The sequence below is a fragment of the Panthera onca genome, chromosome A3, assembly GCF_046562875.1.
Source record: "Panthera onca isolate mPanOnc1 chromosome A3, mPanOnc1 haplotype 2, whole genome shotgun sequence".
Classification (NCBI taxonomy): Eukaryota; Metazoa; Chordata; class Mammalia; order Carnivora; family Felidae; genus Panthera; species Panthera onca.
The window spans coordinates 77,208,034-77,226,855 of record NC_138341.1 but is presented as its reverse complement, the minus strand read 5'-3'; the positions used below and the strand labels follow the sequence as shown (position 1 = coordinate 77,226,855).

The 18,822-nt window shown below is 41.3% G+C and overlaps 1 protein-coding gene across 6 annotated transcripts in view; it reads right to left on the bottom strand.

The window, feature by feature from the left end:
• THADA (THADA armadillo repeat containing) overlaps nucleotides 1-18,822 on the bottom strand; it is a 325,993-nt gene that overhangs the window by 59,478 nt on the left and 247,693 nt on the right. The window lies entirely within an intron of this gene.

The window sequence follows — 18,822 nt, the reverse complement described above, 5'->3', positions numbered from 1 at the left end:
AAGAACTGTCTAGGCCATTCTGGACAATTTTCAGACGAACCTGTTATCTGAAAGGGAGATACTCCAAGCAGAGTGCATCATTCACTAGACTCAAGAGCCAGGCACCCAGCCCCACTTGCTTCCTCTAGGGCCTTGACAAAGGATGACATCATCAAGAACCCAAGGACTGAAGGCACTGCCCTAAAGAAATGGAAGATGGGGGACAGGCTTAGGAAGGTCTCCTTTGGGACTTCTTGGCCTACGTTGCCAGTGCGGTTCAGTACAATTCCATAAGCATTTACTGAGCATAAGCATTTACTACGTACTTTGGGAGAGAGAGATTCAGAATTGAGAAAGAAAAATTACTTGCTATTAAAAAGCTTTATAACTAATGGGAAGATAAAGACAACTACAAAAATTGCAAAATGCTTAGAGCTCTACAATTGTTAGCAAGAAAAGCTACATTTATGTGGCATGCACTATAGAATGTTATATACCCATTATTTAATGCTAGGAATAATAATTACTTTTAGAATTGACACTTGAGTACTATTCTAATTCCACAAGTATTAACTCATTTGAAGAAGTAGGTGCTATTATTATTCCCATTTTACAGATGATGAAACAGAGAGGTTAAGTTACTTGCCCAAGGTTGCAAAAAGAGTACATGAGTCAATGAAGGACCAGAACGAATGTGATGGGCACTTGCTTTCTACGGGGGTGGGGGGGAGACAAAATAAAAACTTTCACGAGGAAACATTTAAGATGGGTCCTGAAGGCTGCCCAGAGGTGCCTGACTGGAGGTGGAAATGGCAAATGCTCCAGGGGAGGTTGAGAGACAAAGAGAGACCAAGAATAGGTTCGCTGAGTTAGTGTGTCAGCCGAGGAGGAGTCAGGTCAGAACCACAAGCTACGAGTTATCAAATGACATTCATTTAGATACTTTCTCCTAACTACTTCATTGTGCACCAAGACCCAAAGAGATGACCTAGAGCACAGTTTCTCAAACTGGAGTGAGCATCAGAATCACCTGGAGGGCTTGCTAACCCACAGACTGCCGCCTGCGCCTCATCCCCAAAAGTCTGATTCAGGAACTCTGGGGAAGAAGCTGAGAGTTTGCATTTCTTTTCTTTATTTTTTTTAACTTTATTTATTAATTATTATTATTATTGTTCACTTTTTGAGAGAGAGAGAGAGAGAGAGAGAGTGGAGGAAGCATAGAGAGAGAGGGACACACAGAATCCAAAGTGGGCTCCAGGGTCTGAGCTGTCAGCACAGAGACCGACAACAGGGCTCGAATCCACGAACCACAAGACCATGACCTGAGCCAGTCTTATGCTTAACCGACTGAGTGAGCCACATAGTCACCCCTATTTTTTTAATTCTTTAAAAATTTTAGTGAGAGAGAGAGCATGTGCACGAGTGGAAGAGAGCACACTCAGTGCAGAGCCTGATGTGATGAGGGGCTCGACCCACGACTCTGGAATCACTGAAATCAAGTGTCCCAAATCAAGTGTCGGAAGCGCCACTGAATGAGCCACCCAGGTGCAGTTTGCCTTTCTAATAAACTCCCAGGTGATGCTGATGCTGCCCAGCCAGGTGCTTTGAAAACCACTGCCCTCAAGTGATAGTTCTTAACCAGAGGTTATTAAAACCACACACACCTGAATCCCACTCTGGCCTATTCTAATCCAGTGGGCTTCAGTTGGGTGCAGACACCTACAGTCTTAAGAAGCCAACAGCTAATTCTGCTGTGTAGCCCAGCTGAGAATCATGTTCCTGAGACACGACTTTCATAGGGGGTCTGTAGGGTTTATGCATGTGTGGGTAGGCAGGGGTTTGCAGTCCCAAGCAGAGTACAACTGATTCCAGCCCAGTACTTCTTTATAGGGTAGAGAATTCACCACACCCCTTTTCTCTTACAAATAAAAACATCAAAGGAGGGAAACCACTAGGAATTCAAAAGAATGAACAAGTGCTGGAATGAAGGCCCCTGGCAGGCCTCAGTGCTGGCTCCCGGGGTACAGGTTGTTTTAGGTGCAGGATGTAGCGGTGAAGTAGAAAGACCAGGCTCCGGTCTCATGGGGTTCCCACTTACATGGGGACCACAGTCCACCTCTCCCCCTGGGCCTACATTGAGGGCGTCGCGAGCTGCAACAGGAGGCTGGAGTTAGAGATGACCAATACTTTAACATAAGCAGCTGCAGTGACTAAAGAAGAGGTACGTATTGCTTTCCTCTCTGACCCAGTGGCTTCTGGGCCCAGGAAGTGCATTCAATTCACCTGGAGAGCTTTAGAAAAACACCTATGTCAGGGGGCACTTAACTACATGGCCGGGGCAAGCCTGGTTTTAAAGGGACCTGGGTGACTCTAGTGTAATTCTTCCAGGCTTGCCACCTCCTGCTTTACCAGCTCTGCACCCACAGCAGGTAAGACAGAGTCCACCAAATGTTTTTCACAACTGGGACCTCTCCCTGGCCAAGCACGGTTTCGTGTCCTGTGCTACCAAGTGCGTTTGAGAGCCTAGGTCAACACAGGGTACTTATTTCCATTTCTGTCCGTGACTATTGTCCACAGCCTGCAAAAAACTGAGGTTAGTTCTTCGGTGGGGTGCCTCAGTCTGAGGTTTAGCACCTCTCTCCTCTGGAAGATAACATTTCTGTTTGCAATTTCAATTTTGATTGCTTTGGGTTTCTTCCTTCCGATCTTTCTTGGAAAGCCAAGTGTTCCAATGAAAGAGTCCAGTCCCTCCTTTAATGGCCCCATCTTATTTTTCATAAATTAGATGATTTTTTCAAACTTATTAATTGGGAGTTTTTTCCAGCCCTCCTTATTTGGAAAGTCTTTGGATTTTCTCAACAGTGCAGTCACCCAAGTATGTGTGACTGATTTTAAACATCCAATTTGATTTCGTTTTTGAAATTAACTTTTTGTTTCTTTAGAGCAAGTGTATTTCTAGCCTTCAAAGGCACGGCTTAATGCTGGATTCACTTGGAAGGGTAATACCTCCGGCTGTGCTAAGTCCTGGTTCAATGGGGAAATAATTCCCCACCAAGGACCGAGAAAATGTCAAAAACAATGTGACAGACTGGTATATGTTGCCAGCTTTTTATCTTGTCAAGGAAGGATGTTATTTATTTTTAAAAAAAAATTTTTTTTTTAACGTTTATTTATTTTTGAGACAGAGAGAGACAGAGCATGAATGCGGGAGGGTCAGAGAGAGAGGGAGACACCGAATCCGAAACAGGCTCCAGGCTCTGGGCGGTCAGCACAGAGCCCGACGCAGGGCTTGAACTCATGGACCACGAGATCATGACCTGAGCTGAAGTTGGAGGCTTAACCGACTGAGCCACCCAGGCATCCCCCCAAGGGCAATTCTTTAAAGACATTTGGCTTTAAGAAAAATTTGCCATAATATCATTTGGTTATAGTTTTATTATGAAAGCGTCACCAGGGTGCAGCACAAGGGAACTGTAGTTTTGGAGAAGCTGGTAACAGTTTCCTGAGTTTGATCTGTTTGGACAGCATGACAACCCTAACAGAGGTCTCCTCTGGGGGAACCGCAGGGACTTTGCCGCGTCCCTTGGGACAGCGAGCAAAGTGTCTGTGTGAAGGAACGCAGTGGTCCATTCACACAATTCCCTCTGGTAATCTCTGATGTGTTATCTTAGCAGTTCTTGGTTCTTTGGCAAGCTGCAGATTTCAGTGTTATGTCTGCAACCTGAATAGAGATTGCTAAATTAACTGCATTTCAAAGGTGCCACTCCCTAACTAACCAAGGTAGGGTGCTAACATCAACCTGGTGCCGAAAGAGGATTTAAAAGCAGCACATATATATATATATATATATATATATATATATATTTTTTTTTTTTTTTTTTTTTTAGTTTATTTTTGAGAGAGAGAGGGAGACAGAGCGAGTGAGCGAGCGCAGAGGCTGGGCAGAGAGAGAAGGGGACAGAGGAACCAAAGCCACCTCTACACTGACAGCAGAGAGCCCGATGTGGGGCTCAAACTCACAAACCATGAGATCATGACCTGAGCCGAAGTTGGACCTTTGAGCCACCCAGGCGCCCTGCAGCACATACTCTGAGCAGGGAAAGTCAGTGTCCTATGTCACAAATCCTGTCTTATTATTTAGGGAAGTCTGTCTTCTCCCCAGAGGAGGAGCCTAGCCCCAAAGGGCAGGCCTGTGGGTCATTCATCTTTGATTTTCAGCTACTCATATGGATCTGTTAAAATTTCTTAAAAAAAAAAAAAATCAACATAATCTTAAAAAGATGCATGTTAATCTAAATAGCTTTAATAAGGACCTTCTGGGAAAAAAAACATGGGATGATATCATTGCTACATAATTATGGATACAGTGGAGTTTCACCATAGGAGCATTTAATTTAGGCGAATTTAACTCTAAGCACTCAGCAGACAGATCGGAAAATAACAATTAAAATAGAAGGCAGTTTCACCTGGCACCCCAGTCACTAAACACATTCCCAGAAGGGTGGTTGTGCTGCTCCCACAGACCAGAGGTTCTCAGACTTTAGTGTGCTCTCTTGCTGAGCTCCTGACTCAGTTGGCCTGGGGCAGGGCCCCCCAGATCACAGTTCTAACAAATTCCCAGGTGATACTGATGCCGCTATGCAGGAACCACATTTTAAGAACCACTGTCTCCACCCATCTGAGATCATCTGTGCTTCCTGCGGTGTAAACACCTTGCCGCCATGCTGAATTCGTGTGTGACTAGTGTTTACTGGTGTTTGTTTTTGAACACCACGGCCCCTAATCATAAGTCAACCCCTTCATCTAGTGTTTGGCCAAAAGCTCCTGGCCTTCACTGTGAAGTCATGAATCCAGATAGCCTGATTTTGTGTTGAACTGGCCCAAGTAAAATAGAAAAGAAAGAGTAAGTGTGCTGGCCCCAAGACAGCACTTCCTTGGCCCAGCAGAGATGGTTATAGGGGACGCCAAACTCCCGGTAATCACATTAAACCTGTTCTACTTCTAAGTAGCTAGCTTTCGGTACCCATGAAGGGGGGAAGGATCCCCAGGATTGAAAAGGCCAACCAAACAGAAAAAAATGGTTTCACTGCTATGGAATAAGTCACTTACCGCGATATTGTGTAAATGACAATGATACTGATTATGTCACTGTGGTAGTCACTTGCCACTAAGAATCAGAAGTTTTTTTTCTTTTGCCTGACCTTGCACATGCTGTTGCCTCTGCCTCAAATGAATGAATGAATGAATGAACAAATGAATAGATTTCTCTTTCACATACTGAAAAGGCTCTGAATTCTCTGATACCAGTAGGTCAAGAAAAGTTTGCAGATGGAACTGTTCTAAAGTTTCTTGGATCCTCCCCCTTTCTCCCAGAATCTCCAGCTTCCTTAGAAAAGTTGGGCGTGAGCAAATACAAAGCAGACTTCATTTTTAATTCACAGCAACATGGACAGTGTTTTCTATTTCAAAGGATTGTAGCTCTGGTCAGAGAGATCTGCAGTCAGATCCAACAAAAGTTCCTACCTCAAACAGTTGACAAACTAGTTCTAAAAATAATCACAGATGACAATTTGTACACTCTGTGAATGTTAATGTCCCCTTGCGCAATTTGTCAGTAAAAACTATATATATATTTGGGGAGAAAAGGAAACCATAGGAACTGCAACAACAACAACAAATCAACTGATTTAATAAATCTTGGCTTCTCCTTATCGAAGGGAAATTCCATTCCTGGATTTAATCCTCTGCGCCTCCCAATGCACTGTAATCCTGACCCCGGGGGCCCCTCCACTAACCAACATGTAGAATGACCTGGTGGAAGGATCTGGAGACTAACTTTGTCTTGAGAAACACCATGAACTGGTGCTGGCTGCTTATTTCTTGCCTACTTCTGTTTCCAGGTCTCTGAACCCCTTTATGCCCTGTTTACCCGTCCCTTTGAAAATATTCCCTCCTTCCCTTGCCCCCAGCATATTCTCAAAGGCATGTATTTTTTTTTTTAAGCACAGAATTCCTTATCTGCTGCTGTGGAAGGAGGATGAGCTTCTGAGAATACCATCTGAAGACTATCTTGTCAACCCATGGAAATAAAAACCTAGTCCCTGTGCTTAGGGTGCTTGGGAGACTGCTCTGGGAGTGATCTCTAAAAGGATTTGGGCTAAAAATGAGCTCATCAGGCATTGGGTGGGACCAAGGTTTACTTCTGGACTCCACCCACCATCCCATCGGCCCCTGTCCAACACAAGGGGGAAGTCAGGAAATACTTGTGGATAAACACATGACAACCCAAAGACACAAACATAAAATTACTTCTGAGCAAACAGCGCTTCTGGTTCTTTGTCAGTGACTGGCTACTAAGGACAAGATTAGGAAATCAGGAATTTCCCTAGCATCACACTCTAGACATCCTTGTTTAGATCTGCCTTTTCCCCACAAAAGACCTGGGGCTTCTGTTCCACCCTTAGGCAATGAGATACAGTGTGAAATCAATTTGAAAGGAGGTAGCTAGCTGGGAAGATTCCTTTAAGTAACTGGGGCTTACCTCTGTCTTGTCTCCCGGGATAAGAGAGAAGCCAGAACCACCTATCTCAGTCCCTTGCAGGTGCCACAGTTCACAGTTCTGGGAAAAACTGACTCTAAGACTCAAGAAGTTTCTGGCACTACTGGGCTGCGGACTAACACCCACACGAATGATGCTGTGAGGTACAGCAGAGCTGGCAGATCCAACAGAGTCTATGCTATTTAGCGTGAAATCCAGCCCCATCACGGAGGGAGAAGTTAAGTACATTCTGCCAGATGAGCAACGGAGGTAAGCCTGGGAGTAAGTGTACCCGGCCATGGGACCAACAGAAGCTTTGTCTCCTGCTCTGGATGAGATGATGCATTTCTTTGTTTTTGCTATGTTTAACTGCTGATAGCTGCTTTTCTTTTCTTTCTTTTTTTTTACCCCCTCCCTGATAGCTGCTTTTCTTCCAACACTGGATTTTTTCCTTTCTTGGGACATAACTTTTCAAGTTTTCATATATATTTTTTTAATGTGACCTTCATCACCCCGGTCTTCAGAGCATATTAGCCCCATTGTACAGTTGAGGCATCAAGAGGTTTCAAAACAAAGTGATGCAAGTGGTTTTTGCTTCAGGCCACCAAGGTTTCACTGTTACAGGAATTGCCCTTGTGCCATAAACAACTAGAAAACTGGACAAAATGTGACAAATTACTGTTTATAAACATTAGATATGGGCAGTGTGATCCTTCAGAGACCAAACAAACAAGGTAAGCCTCACCACTGCCCCAGACTACTACCTAGAGGCAATTTCCATAGAAGGGGAGCCCCAGAGCCCAGAGATCTTGCTGAGTGGAGAAGATGAAAGCTCTGAGTTTGGGGAGGCGGCTGGAATTTGTGGGTCAGAATAGTGAAGACGAGGTATCTGTACAAAAACAAAGATCTGCAGAGGCAACCTACTGAGTCTCTGCTGAACACCGATGTGCTCGTACAAGGGGTGAAACTCCATGAGGCTGCGGAAAGAACCGTGAGAGCCATGGGCCCAACAATTCTGGAAGCTCAGCTCGGCTCCTGGTAGTTCATGCTCTCACCAGTTAGAGTAGAAAAACCTTGTAGTACATGGGGCATCAGGTAGAGACCGAGAAAGCTCTTGTTAGTGGAGCTACATTTGCATTAAACTAAAGGCTCCTCTTCAGATTGGACCGGCCAAAACAGAGCTTATTAAAAGCAAGCCCTGGGGGACCTGGGGGCTCCATGGTTAAGCATCTGACTTCGGCTCGGGTCACGTTCTCACAGTTTGTGAGCTCATGCACCACTCTGGGTGAGCTCCACGCCCGCTTTGGGTAAAAACACGAGTCCCATGTCTCTCTCTCTTTCTCCTTCTCTCCCTCTCTCCCTCCCCTTTGCTCACTTATGCCCTCTCTCTCTAGGAAAAAAAAAAAAAAAAAAGCAGGAATGGATCCAAAAGCAACCTAATGGATCCTAAGTAACAACCATATGTCAGAACAAAGTCCAACACTTTTTTTAATTTTAATTTTTTTAACTAAGTTTTATGGCCAAGTGGGGCTTGAACCCACAATCCTGAGATCAAGAGTCATAGGCATCCCTAAAATCCAACACTTTAAAGGAATAAAATAAATCCAACACTCAACAACATAAAATTAATATTGTCTGGCACCAGTAAAAAATTATATGCATGCAAAAAAATGGGAAAATATGACCCATAACTGGGAGAAATATTAATAAAAACAGACCCCAAAGTAACAATAATAATAATGGAAGTAGAAACAAGGATATGATAACAGCTACTATAAACATGCTACATATGGGCAAGAATCTAGAGAAACATGGAAAACGAAGAGAAATATGAAAGATATTAAAAGGACACAAATCAAACTTATAGAGCTGAACAAGATAATATATGAAATAAAAAAAATACACTAGATGGAGTTAGCAGCAGATTAAAAACTGCAAAAGAAAAGACTAGTGAATTTAGAGACATGAATTAGAAGCTATCAAAAACGAAACACCGACAGAAAAAACTGCCAGGGCATCAGTGATGTGTGGGACAACTTCCAGTGACCTAATACACATCTGAGTGGAGTCCCAGAAAGAGAAGGAAAAGGGAAAGGGCTGGAAAAAATATTTGAAGAAATAATGGTGTTGGAACAATTGGCCTTTTGTATGCTAGAAATGAAAAAGAGAACTTCAACCTTATCTCATGAGATACGTGAAAATCTGGTTGATGTCAATCAAAGAGCTAAATGTAAAACCTTATATATAAAATTGTAGAAGAAAACATGAGCAAACATCTTGGTGGCTTTGGGATAGATAAAGACTTCTTTACTAGGGCACAAAAAGCATAAAACAAAGAAAAAATTGATAAATTGGACTTCATCAAGATTCAAAATGTTTGCTCTTCAAAAGACATTGTTAATGAAAAGACAAACAACAGACAGGTAGAAAATATCTATTTGTATAAAGGACTTATATTCAGAATAAAGAACTCTAAGACTCAATAAGAGAACTCAACTTAAAAAAGAAACATGCAAGAGTTTCGAATAGACATTTTACCAAAAATATACATGTATAGAAGAACGACTAGAGGGACAATAATACCAAGTCTAGGTAAGGATATTGAACAACTAGACCTCTCATATAGTGCTGGTGGGAATGCAAAGTGGTAAGCCCCTTTGGAAGACAAGTTTGGCAGTTTCTTGTAATTCTTATCATAACCCAGTGATCACCTTCCTAGGTTTTACTTAACAGGAATAAAAACATGACCCACAGAAACACTTCTACATGAAGGCTCAGAGCCACATTCTTCACAATCTCCAAAAAGTAGAAATGCCCACATGTATTTCAACTGGTGATTTAATAAAAAAAACCATACATATAATGGAATACTACTCAGCAATAAAAAGTCATGAGTCACACCATACTAATAAAAGTAAAAAACAAAACACATGATCCATCTCAATAGATACAGAAAAAGAATTTGACAAAATCCAACACCCTTTCACAGTAAAAAGACGCAACAAACTACAAATAAAGGAAACTTCTTCAACCTGTTAAAGGATTATCTATGAAAAACCCACAGCTGACAACATACTGACTGGTGAAGAAAGCTCTCTCCTTAAGGTCCCAAAAAGACAAGAATGTCTGTTCTTGCCATTTCCATTTAACACTGTATGGGAGGTTCTAGCCAGGGCAATTAGGCAAGAAAAATAAATAAAAGGCATCCAGATTGGAAAGGAAGAAGTAAAAACTATGTTGCACATGACATGATCTCATATATAGAAAATCCTAAGGAGCCCCCAAAAATTCTAATAAATGAGCTCAGTAAGGTTGCAGGATAAAAGATTAATATACAAATATCAACTATAGTTCCATATGGTAGCAACAAATAACCTAAAATTGAAATTATGAAAATAATTCCACCTACAACAGCATCAAAAAGAATAGCATAGGAATAAATTATTTAACAAAAGGCGTTCATGAAAGAAACGTCACTGAAAGAAATTGCTGAATATCTAAACAAATGGAAGGACACCCTGTATTCTGATCTGAATACCTGAAGACATAATATTGTTGTAATGACAACTGACCTACAGATTTAACACAATACCTATGAAAACCCTAGCTAGTCTTTCTTTCCTTTTTGCAGAAGCAGACAAACTTCCTAAAATTTTATGACAATATAAGGGACCCAGCCAAAAAACTCTCGAAACAGAAGAATAAAGTTGGAGGACTTATATTCTGATTTCAAAAGTTACCAGAAAGCAATGAAAATCAAGACAGTATAGTTCTGCCATAAGGACAGACATGTAGAACAATAGCATAGAATTGAGAGTCCAGAAATAAATTCATATATTTATGGTCAATTGATTATTTGACCAGGGTACCAGACAATTCAATGGGGGAAAGGATAATGAAAGTCTTCCAACAAATAGTGCTGGGATAAATGGATAGCCACACGCAATCCTGAGGTACGCTGGACCTGTACCTCACACCAAATACAAAAATTCACTCAAAATGTATCAGAAACCTAAATGTTAAGAGATAAAACTATATAGTCTTTAGAAGAAAGAAGAAAACATGGGTACAAATCTCTGTGACTTTGGATTTGGCAATGGTTTCTTAGATTTGATGTCAAAAGCACAAGCAACAAAAGAAAAAATAAACTAGATGTCATCAAAACTAAAAATTATACATCAAAGGACATTATCAAGAAGGTGAAAAGACAACCCACAGAACGAGAGAAAATATTTGTAAATCATATAACTGATAAGGGATTAATATCCATATATATAAAGAAGTCTTACAACTCAAGAATAAAAAGACAAATATCCCAATTTAAAAATGGGCAAATGGATGGAACTAGAGGGTATTAAGCTAAGCAAAATTAGTCAGAGAAAGACAAATATCCTATGACTTCACTCATACGAGGACTTTAAGATACAAAACAGGTGAACATAAGGGAAGGGAAGCAAAAATAATATAAAAACAGGGAGGGAGACAAAACAGAAGAGATTCATAAATATGGAGAACAAACTGAGGGTTACTGGAGGGGTTGTGGGAGGGGGGGATGGGCTAAATGGGGAAGGGGCACTAAGGAATCTACTGAAATCATTGTTGCACTATATGCTAACTAACTTGGATGTAAATTAAAAAAATAAATTAAATTTTAAAAAATGGGCAAAGAATCTGAATAGACATTTCCCTAAAGATGATAAACAAATGGCCAGTTAGCAGTAGAGAGTATGTTCAACATCACTAGCCTTTGATAAAGGAAATGCAAATCAAAAGCACAATGCAATATTGCTTCATGCCCACTGGGATGGCTATAATAAAAAAGATGGACGATAACAAGTGCCATCAAGGATGTGGAGAAATTGAAACCCTCATACGTTGCTGGTAGGAGGAATGTAAACTGATGCAATCTCTTTGGAAACAGTTTGCCAATTCCTCAAAAAGTTCAACTTAGAGCTGGCATACGGCCCAGCAATTCTACTCCTACATCAATACCTAAGAGAACTGAAACCATACGTCCCCACAAACACTTGTCCATGAATCATAACAGTATTGTTTATAACAGCCCAAAAATCCATCAACTAATGAATACATAAAACATGGTATACTGATCCAATGGAATACTATTCTGCCATAAAAAAGAACAGTGTTGATTTATGATCCAACATGGATGAACCTTGAAAACATTAAGAATCCAGACACAAAAGGCCACATGCTGTATGATTCCATTTATATGAAGTGTCCAGAATAAGTTTTCAAAAACAATTTGCTTAACTAATTTAATGGACACAGATTATCTGTGATGAGGGCTGTTGGAGTGGGGCAATATAGGAACACAGAGAAAAACTGAAATCACAGATGATCTGAGACCCCAGTTGCTCATTTGAACAGTATTTTACTCTTGGGGTGGAAATGTGGGTAAGAAGGTTTCATGACATAGCTCCGTTACAGGTCTAGACACTCGGCCCAACTCACGCTACTACGAGGCTCTTAATTTTGGTCATGGAAATGGGCACTGCACCAGGAACCAGGGAAGCTTGACTATTTCACTAACTAGCCGTGTGACCTTGGGCAAGTCACTTAATTGCTATAGTTTCCGTTCCACCTACTGATTAAATGGTCTCGAAACTCTAAAATTCTAAGAACCGTGGGCCTATGTACTCAGCACCAAGGCTTGGAATTAACGAGGGGTAAACACCACATGAACCTAGCAATCTAATAACACATCCTGTATTATTCTGACTTCCGAAAGGCAGCTAGAATCATCTGCTTATTTTAGGAGCTCGCTGTTCCCTGGGAAAGATACTTTTGGCAAAAGCAACCATTCAGATGACAGTTTAGTGTTTTGGAGAAAAGCAACTAATTTATTGACAACAAAGCCTGTTTTTTTTCCTTGAAATTTCATAGCTGTAGGCCCAGAAATAAAAAGTCCCCAGAAGACTTTAAAAATATGTTCTCAATTCCCTTTTATCTCCCACCCAGAGCTGAGAGAACAGCACCAACTGTGTCATATTAAACACATCTGCATCCAACACCGATAAAAGTGCATGACCAAGGGAACAGATAAGAATTGTTTTCAATTTGTTCAGATGGGATTGGTTAAATTTAACCTAATTAGACCAAATAATCAAAGCAGGTGTTTGTAAGTTGCCAATGTTTTTATACTCTGTAATTGTTTGGCTATATTTCCCAGGAACTTAAGTAAAGGAAGTTAGTATGTCATAAAAATCATTGACCTTATACTTATTCATGTCACACATATATTATTCATGTTCCAGGTGGTACAAATACAAGGCATTGTTGAATACTTGTCACAGATTTTAGCATTTGACCATCATCAACATCTAAGCTGGCCTTTGGGAGTGCTTACATTACCTAACTTCCATTATATAAATACAAGCAGTAATAAATGAGAGCCTGTCTTCTAATCTTACATTGATCTACAAAGCACATTGACTTGGCATTTAGACTACTTAGGGATTCTGACTTCACTCTCATAAGCTGGTCACTTTTAAGGCATTTAGAGGAAAAATAATAACAATAAAAGTTACATTCTAGTAACACAAAATGTTTATTGCATTTGGCGGAATGATGAGATCTGAACTATAAATCTCAACTAACAAAGGAAACACAGAACGCAGTCACCAGCAGCCTGGAATTGGGAAGTGCTTCATGTAGTGGCCGTAGGTCCACTTGTGAAGGGAAAAAGGGCAGGTGGCTGCCTGGGAGAGGTCAAGCTTTCTCTTTCTAGTAACTGCTTGTGTCCCCGGTACACTCTCATGTTATTGCATATACTGCTGGCACAGGAGAGACAGAAATGAGGCAAGAAAATCCCCATGAAAGCCTATGATCTGGAAACTCCTATAGAGGGGATCCCTCTCTAAGGCCTGGGGGTTCTACAAGAGAGGAAGAGGAATGGGAAGACAAAACAACCAACAGGGTTCTAGGGCACTCCTCCCCAAGGTAGAGATTTTCCTAATTCTGGCCCCGATTGGGCTGCGGGGCCACAGTGTCGATGCCTGGAGAGCCAGGCTCTTCTGTCTCACTACACATGAGACACTTGGCCGGCTTTCTCTGTGCCTTAGGTTTCCTCACGTCTAACACGAAGGACCACTAGTACCTCCCTTACTAATGCACACAAAATGCTTGGCACAGTGCTTGGCATGGCAGTAGGCACTCAATAGCTGTTGGTCAAAAATTATGATGATCCCGGGGCACCTGGGTGGCTCAGTCGGTTGAGCGTCTGACTTCGGCTCAAGTCATGATCTCACGGTTGAACCCGCGTCAAGCTCTGTGCTGACAGCTCGGAGCCTGGAGCCTGCTTCGGATTCTGTGTCTCCCCCTCTCTCTACCCCTCCCCCGCTCACGCTCTGTGTCTCTCTGTCTCTCAATAATAAATACATGTTAAAAAAATTTTTTTTTAAAAATTACGATGATCCCTATAAGGAAGAGGGTATTGAAAATGCTTCCTGAGGACAAGAGTATGCCGGATATCTTATATACATTTCAGGGGAAGGGAAACAGCCTTTTGAGATCACTTATACTCTGTGGAAGGAGGATGGAAAATGTCCAACCTGAGAAGGAAAAACTGAAGGTGGGTTTCCAGTGAGAATGAAAGCTCTGTCTCCCATCCCTGCCCAGGCCTGCAAGGCAACCCCGAAGTGCTTGTGGCAGTTAGTCCTCTTCTTCCTCACCCCCCAGCTCCAACTGGAGACTATAATTTTCTTTCTAGCAGGAAACTGATGCATACGAATGATGACAGATGGATTCAGAAGAGGAAAAAGAATACAGGGGACAGAGCGTCCTTGTGGGTTTAAATCACGTTAGAACTCAAAACAAAACCCCCAGATCTGGAATTTTTAAAACCTAGTTAATGGCTGAGGAAACCTCAAAGGCTGGGGAAGCATGAAGATAAAAGTCTGAATCACACAAAACACATCATTATCTTAAGCTTTTCTAATCGTCTTCTCTGCCTTTCCCCCTCACTGTTTTTCTCATTGTTTATGCCCCAGCCCCTCAATGTGGTTCTGAGACACTTTAGAGATAGAAATAGCTTTCCAAGGTCACGTACAGAATAGTGTTTGAGAGGAGATGGACAGACCCTCCTCCAACCAAAAAAAGTTTCCCTGAAACTGATACTACTTCATTTCTTTCGGAATAATTAAGCACTTTCAAGATTCAGTTAGATTCATTTACTGCTGAAATGCAAGTACATACACCCATATGAATAAAACAGAATCATGGTGTATAAGATTCATAAAATGGAAAATAAGAGAAAGAAACTCCCATGATGGCGCCATTCTAAGACAAGTGTTTTGAAGCACTGTACTGCCTTTAACTTCAGTCTGGTTCTCTGCTCCCCACTCCCACCTCCTAGACCCCCAGTGCCGATGATCACAAGGTCTGGACAAATCCCCCTGACATTCCATTAATGGATTTTCAGTTACATTCTTTTTCAGCGACAATAGGAACTTGGTTCATAAGGGTCCTAAGAATTCTATGAGGACGAGGGCAAAGAAGGAAATGTCTCCTTGTCTTAAAAAACCACACAATGCCACTCTCTGTCTTACGTCCTTCAATAATCTCCTTTTGTCTACAGGGTCAAGTCCAAGCTCCTCAGACTGGCCTACGAGGTCCTTCGTGATTGAGTTCCTGCCTCTGCAGCCTCCCTTCCAGTCACACCTGCCTGGTCTTGAACTGATACTCTGGTCATTGTCCTAGCTCTTGGAAGGCTGTGCTGACTCGTGTCTCTGTGGCTTTGGCCATGGTCTTCCTTCTGTCTATAATGCCCACCTTTACCTTGACCATGCGGTTAATCTCTACTCACCCTCAAAATTCAGCTCAACTGAAGTCTCCCCGCCTTCCCAAGAAAAAAATGACCTTCCAGGGGCGCCTGGGTAGCTCAGCTGGTTGAGTGTCCGATTCTTGATTTAGGTCATGATCTCACAGTTCGTGGGATCGAGTCCCATGTCAGGCTCTGTGCTGCCAGCATGGAGCCTGCTTGGGATTCTCTCTCTCCCTCTCTCTCTCTCTCTTTCTCTCTCTCTCTCTCAAGCCCCACTTGTGTGTGCGTGCTCTCTCTCTCAAAATAAATTTAAAAGCTTAAAAAAAAAAAAGACTTTCCATTCTTTGGTGCTTCCAATGTATCCCACACACACTTCCTTTGTAATACCTGCAAACCCTACTGTGCCTACTTACAAGCCCAAATCATATGCATATGTATCTCCAGTTACAGGTGCTCAATGAGTCTGATGCCAACATGTCATTTCTGATGAATAAAGAAGTAAATTAACAACAACAAAAAACGACCCTTTTTTTGAATCAGTCAGAGGGGCAGGAGCATCCTTAATCAAGTGGATTTCCTGACATTCTGTCCCAGGTATGCCATGCTTCAGTATTTTTCTAGGAAAGCAGGCGTTTCTTCTTTCCCAAAGATGTTTAAAATAAGAGGAGAGCTGTGAATGTGAGGGGCTGCAGGGTACTGGATTAGATGCATGTTTCTAGCTAGTGATAATGATGATAATAATATTAACAGTAGCTAATATTTATTGAGCACTTATTCTGTGTGATGCAAAGCACATTCTATACATAGGAATTTACATATATTAGTTGAAAACCAGTCTAAGATATAGATCCTGTTATCACCCCCAATTACAATTGAGAAAAACTGTCTCAGAGAGGTTCATTGACTTGCCTAAGGTCACAAAACTAGTAAATGGCAGACCTGGGATTCAAATCCAGGGATATGGCTTCAGAGCCTAAATGATATACTCCCTTACTCTCAGCTTCGTGAGCTAATAATGGGGGTAGATATGCACACATTTACAAACATACACATGATATAAACATAACATTTGAATCAGAAAATAAATTTACATCTGACTGATGCATGAATTTAAATAAGACTTTGTATCTTGATGACAATTGTTACTATTCTAAAAACTGAGGAAAACTCTGCATTTCTATCAGTTAATAACAAACCCTCATAGTTAGGGCCTGCTATGTACTTAGCTGGGGGACAAGGAATCTAGAGCACGATCCATTCTTTCAAGTTACTTGCAAGGTAACACTATAATGTCATGACATTATTTCAAAATCATATTGTAGTCTATCCAAATAAGTGATCATCTTGTTTGGTGATATATTTAGCTGTTGCTCAAACTGCCTTTGGAAACAATTTATGAAACACATAAGAATAGATTTCATTACTTTAAGCTCATAGTTTGTTTTTATCCTGAACAGTGCCATCCACTTTAATTGCCATCACATTTGACATTTGGTTAGTTCTAAAAATCTAGTTCCATCCTCAAAGAAGGAAAATTTGTTAGTACTATTTGTGTGAATGTACTATAAGATTACATACATTCATACAGATAGACACAGACATGCACACGCATCTGTGGCTTATGTGGGCAAACACCAAAGGACTGGATAAAATCCTTACTTGTCTGTTAGGAATATAACATGAGCCATATATATAATTTTTTATGTTCCAGCAGCTACATTTTTTAAAGTAAAAGGAAACAGGTGAAATTAATTTTAACAATACATTTTATTTAGCCCAATATATCAAAAATATTATCATTCCAACATGTAACCAATATAAAAAAATTAACGAGAAATTTTACATTCTTTTTTTCATACTAACTCTTTGAAATGTGGTGTGTATTTTATTCTTACAAAACATTCCAATTTGGATGGACCACATCTCAAGTGCTCAGGAGTCCTGCCATATTGGGCAGTGCAGGATAAAACAGTTAGGGCTATGGCTTTCAGAACAGAATAAGGGCAAGAGTACCCACCCCCACGCATCTTACTCTGCAAAGTACCTGAAGAGGGATGATGCATCGATCCAAGTGCAATACTGTTGAGTAATAAACCACAGCTTGTGACCACATTTAACTGGGGTACAAATTCCAAATACTGCAAGACTTTGGAGGGAAGGATGGCTCAAAAGAGGCCAATGTCATCTTCCTGAAGGAGACCAGCCATCAATAAAGGGTGGGTGGTTGGAGAACAGAGTAGGGAATTCCAAAACATTCAAGGAATGTCCCTCCGGACAAGGAATAAAGGTACTAATACATCAAGAAAAACTTAGTCCAAATAAACTGATGATTACAGTCAACCACTCTAACGACTGGACTTGTTAGTCGTGAGCAACTCTTTCACCGCCAAAGTCCTTTAGCTACTAAGCAGAGAAGTATTATAAAGCTATATGGAATTTGGAACTGAAATATAAAACTAGAGGAAACCCAAAAACAACTTATTTGGTAACACCCAATTTATAATCTCTGCGCCCTAGTTCAAGTGTAAAATATGGTGGCGCAACCCTGGGATTTCCTACAGCGAAGGTGATCTATAACTTATTGTGCAAACCGGGACACTTGTAAGAGTAAAGGGGGGCACCATTAATAATTATGCTGGGACAAGAGGCATAAAGTAGGCCCGTTTTACAACTATAAAACTATATGATCCTATTCTACCAAACGGATACAACAGCTCCCCCTGTGCAGGGATGTGGAGCTGATGAAAGCCCAGGCAGGTTCTTCTTACCTCTGCATGGCCACAGGGGCTTTGTGGGCTAATATACATTGATCTGGGTGAGATGGTTTCGCACCTCCCCCTCAAAGCAATTTAAATTGGTTTGAATTTGGGAACAGGCTTCCATATGGACAGAGCCGGACTCTGACAGCCTGAATATATTTACTGAAGACAAGAAAACATTGACAGACTAAATGTAACAGAGGAAAAGCCTGGCCTGCTTGTACTCAGAATGTGACTTTGTAATTGTAGCCTCTTTTAGACAGGCCTAATCAATTAGAAGAGGCTGATTTTAACCAGTTGCAGGCTCATTACCCTGCATTCCAGTTTGTGTTGATGAAAATCAGTTTCAGTCTGTGGCCTGGAACTCATGTACAGCACTTCCTGCAGCCTCTTATATAAACACATCAAAAAAAAAATTTTTTTTTTAATTTGGAGTTGCCCTTCTCCATTTTAAGAAAACCACTCTGTGAATCATGATTAAAATAGAACAATTGTAATGTGGATCTGGGGCCCCATACCAGGAAACATACTTGACCAAGGAACATACCTCAAGGCAGAGCTTAAAGCAGTGAAGGGCAAATTTGAGACAGAGTCTCAGGTATGCAGGCTCCAGGATCAAATGAGCCCAGCTCAGTAAGGTCCACGGAATGGAGCAGAATGGACTCTCAGTTACTGAAAATGACAAACTACCAAAGAAAATGCATGGAAGAGGAAAAAAAGCCAAGGTGTCTGAAATACAGAGGGCATCTGAGTAGAGTCCAAGC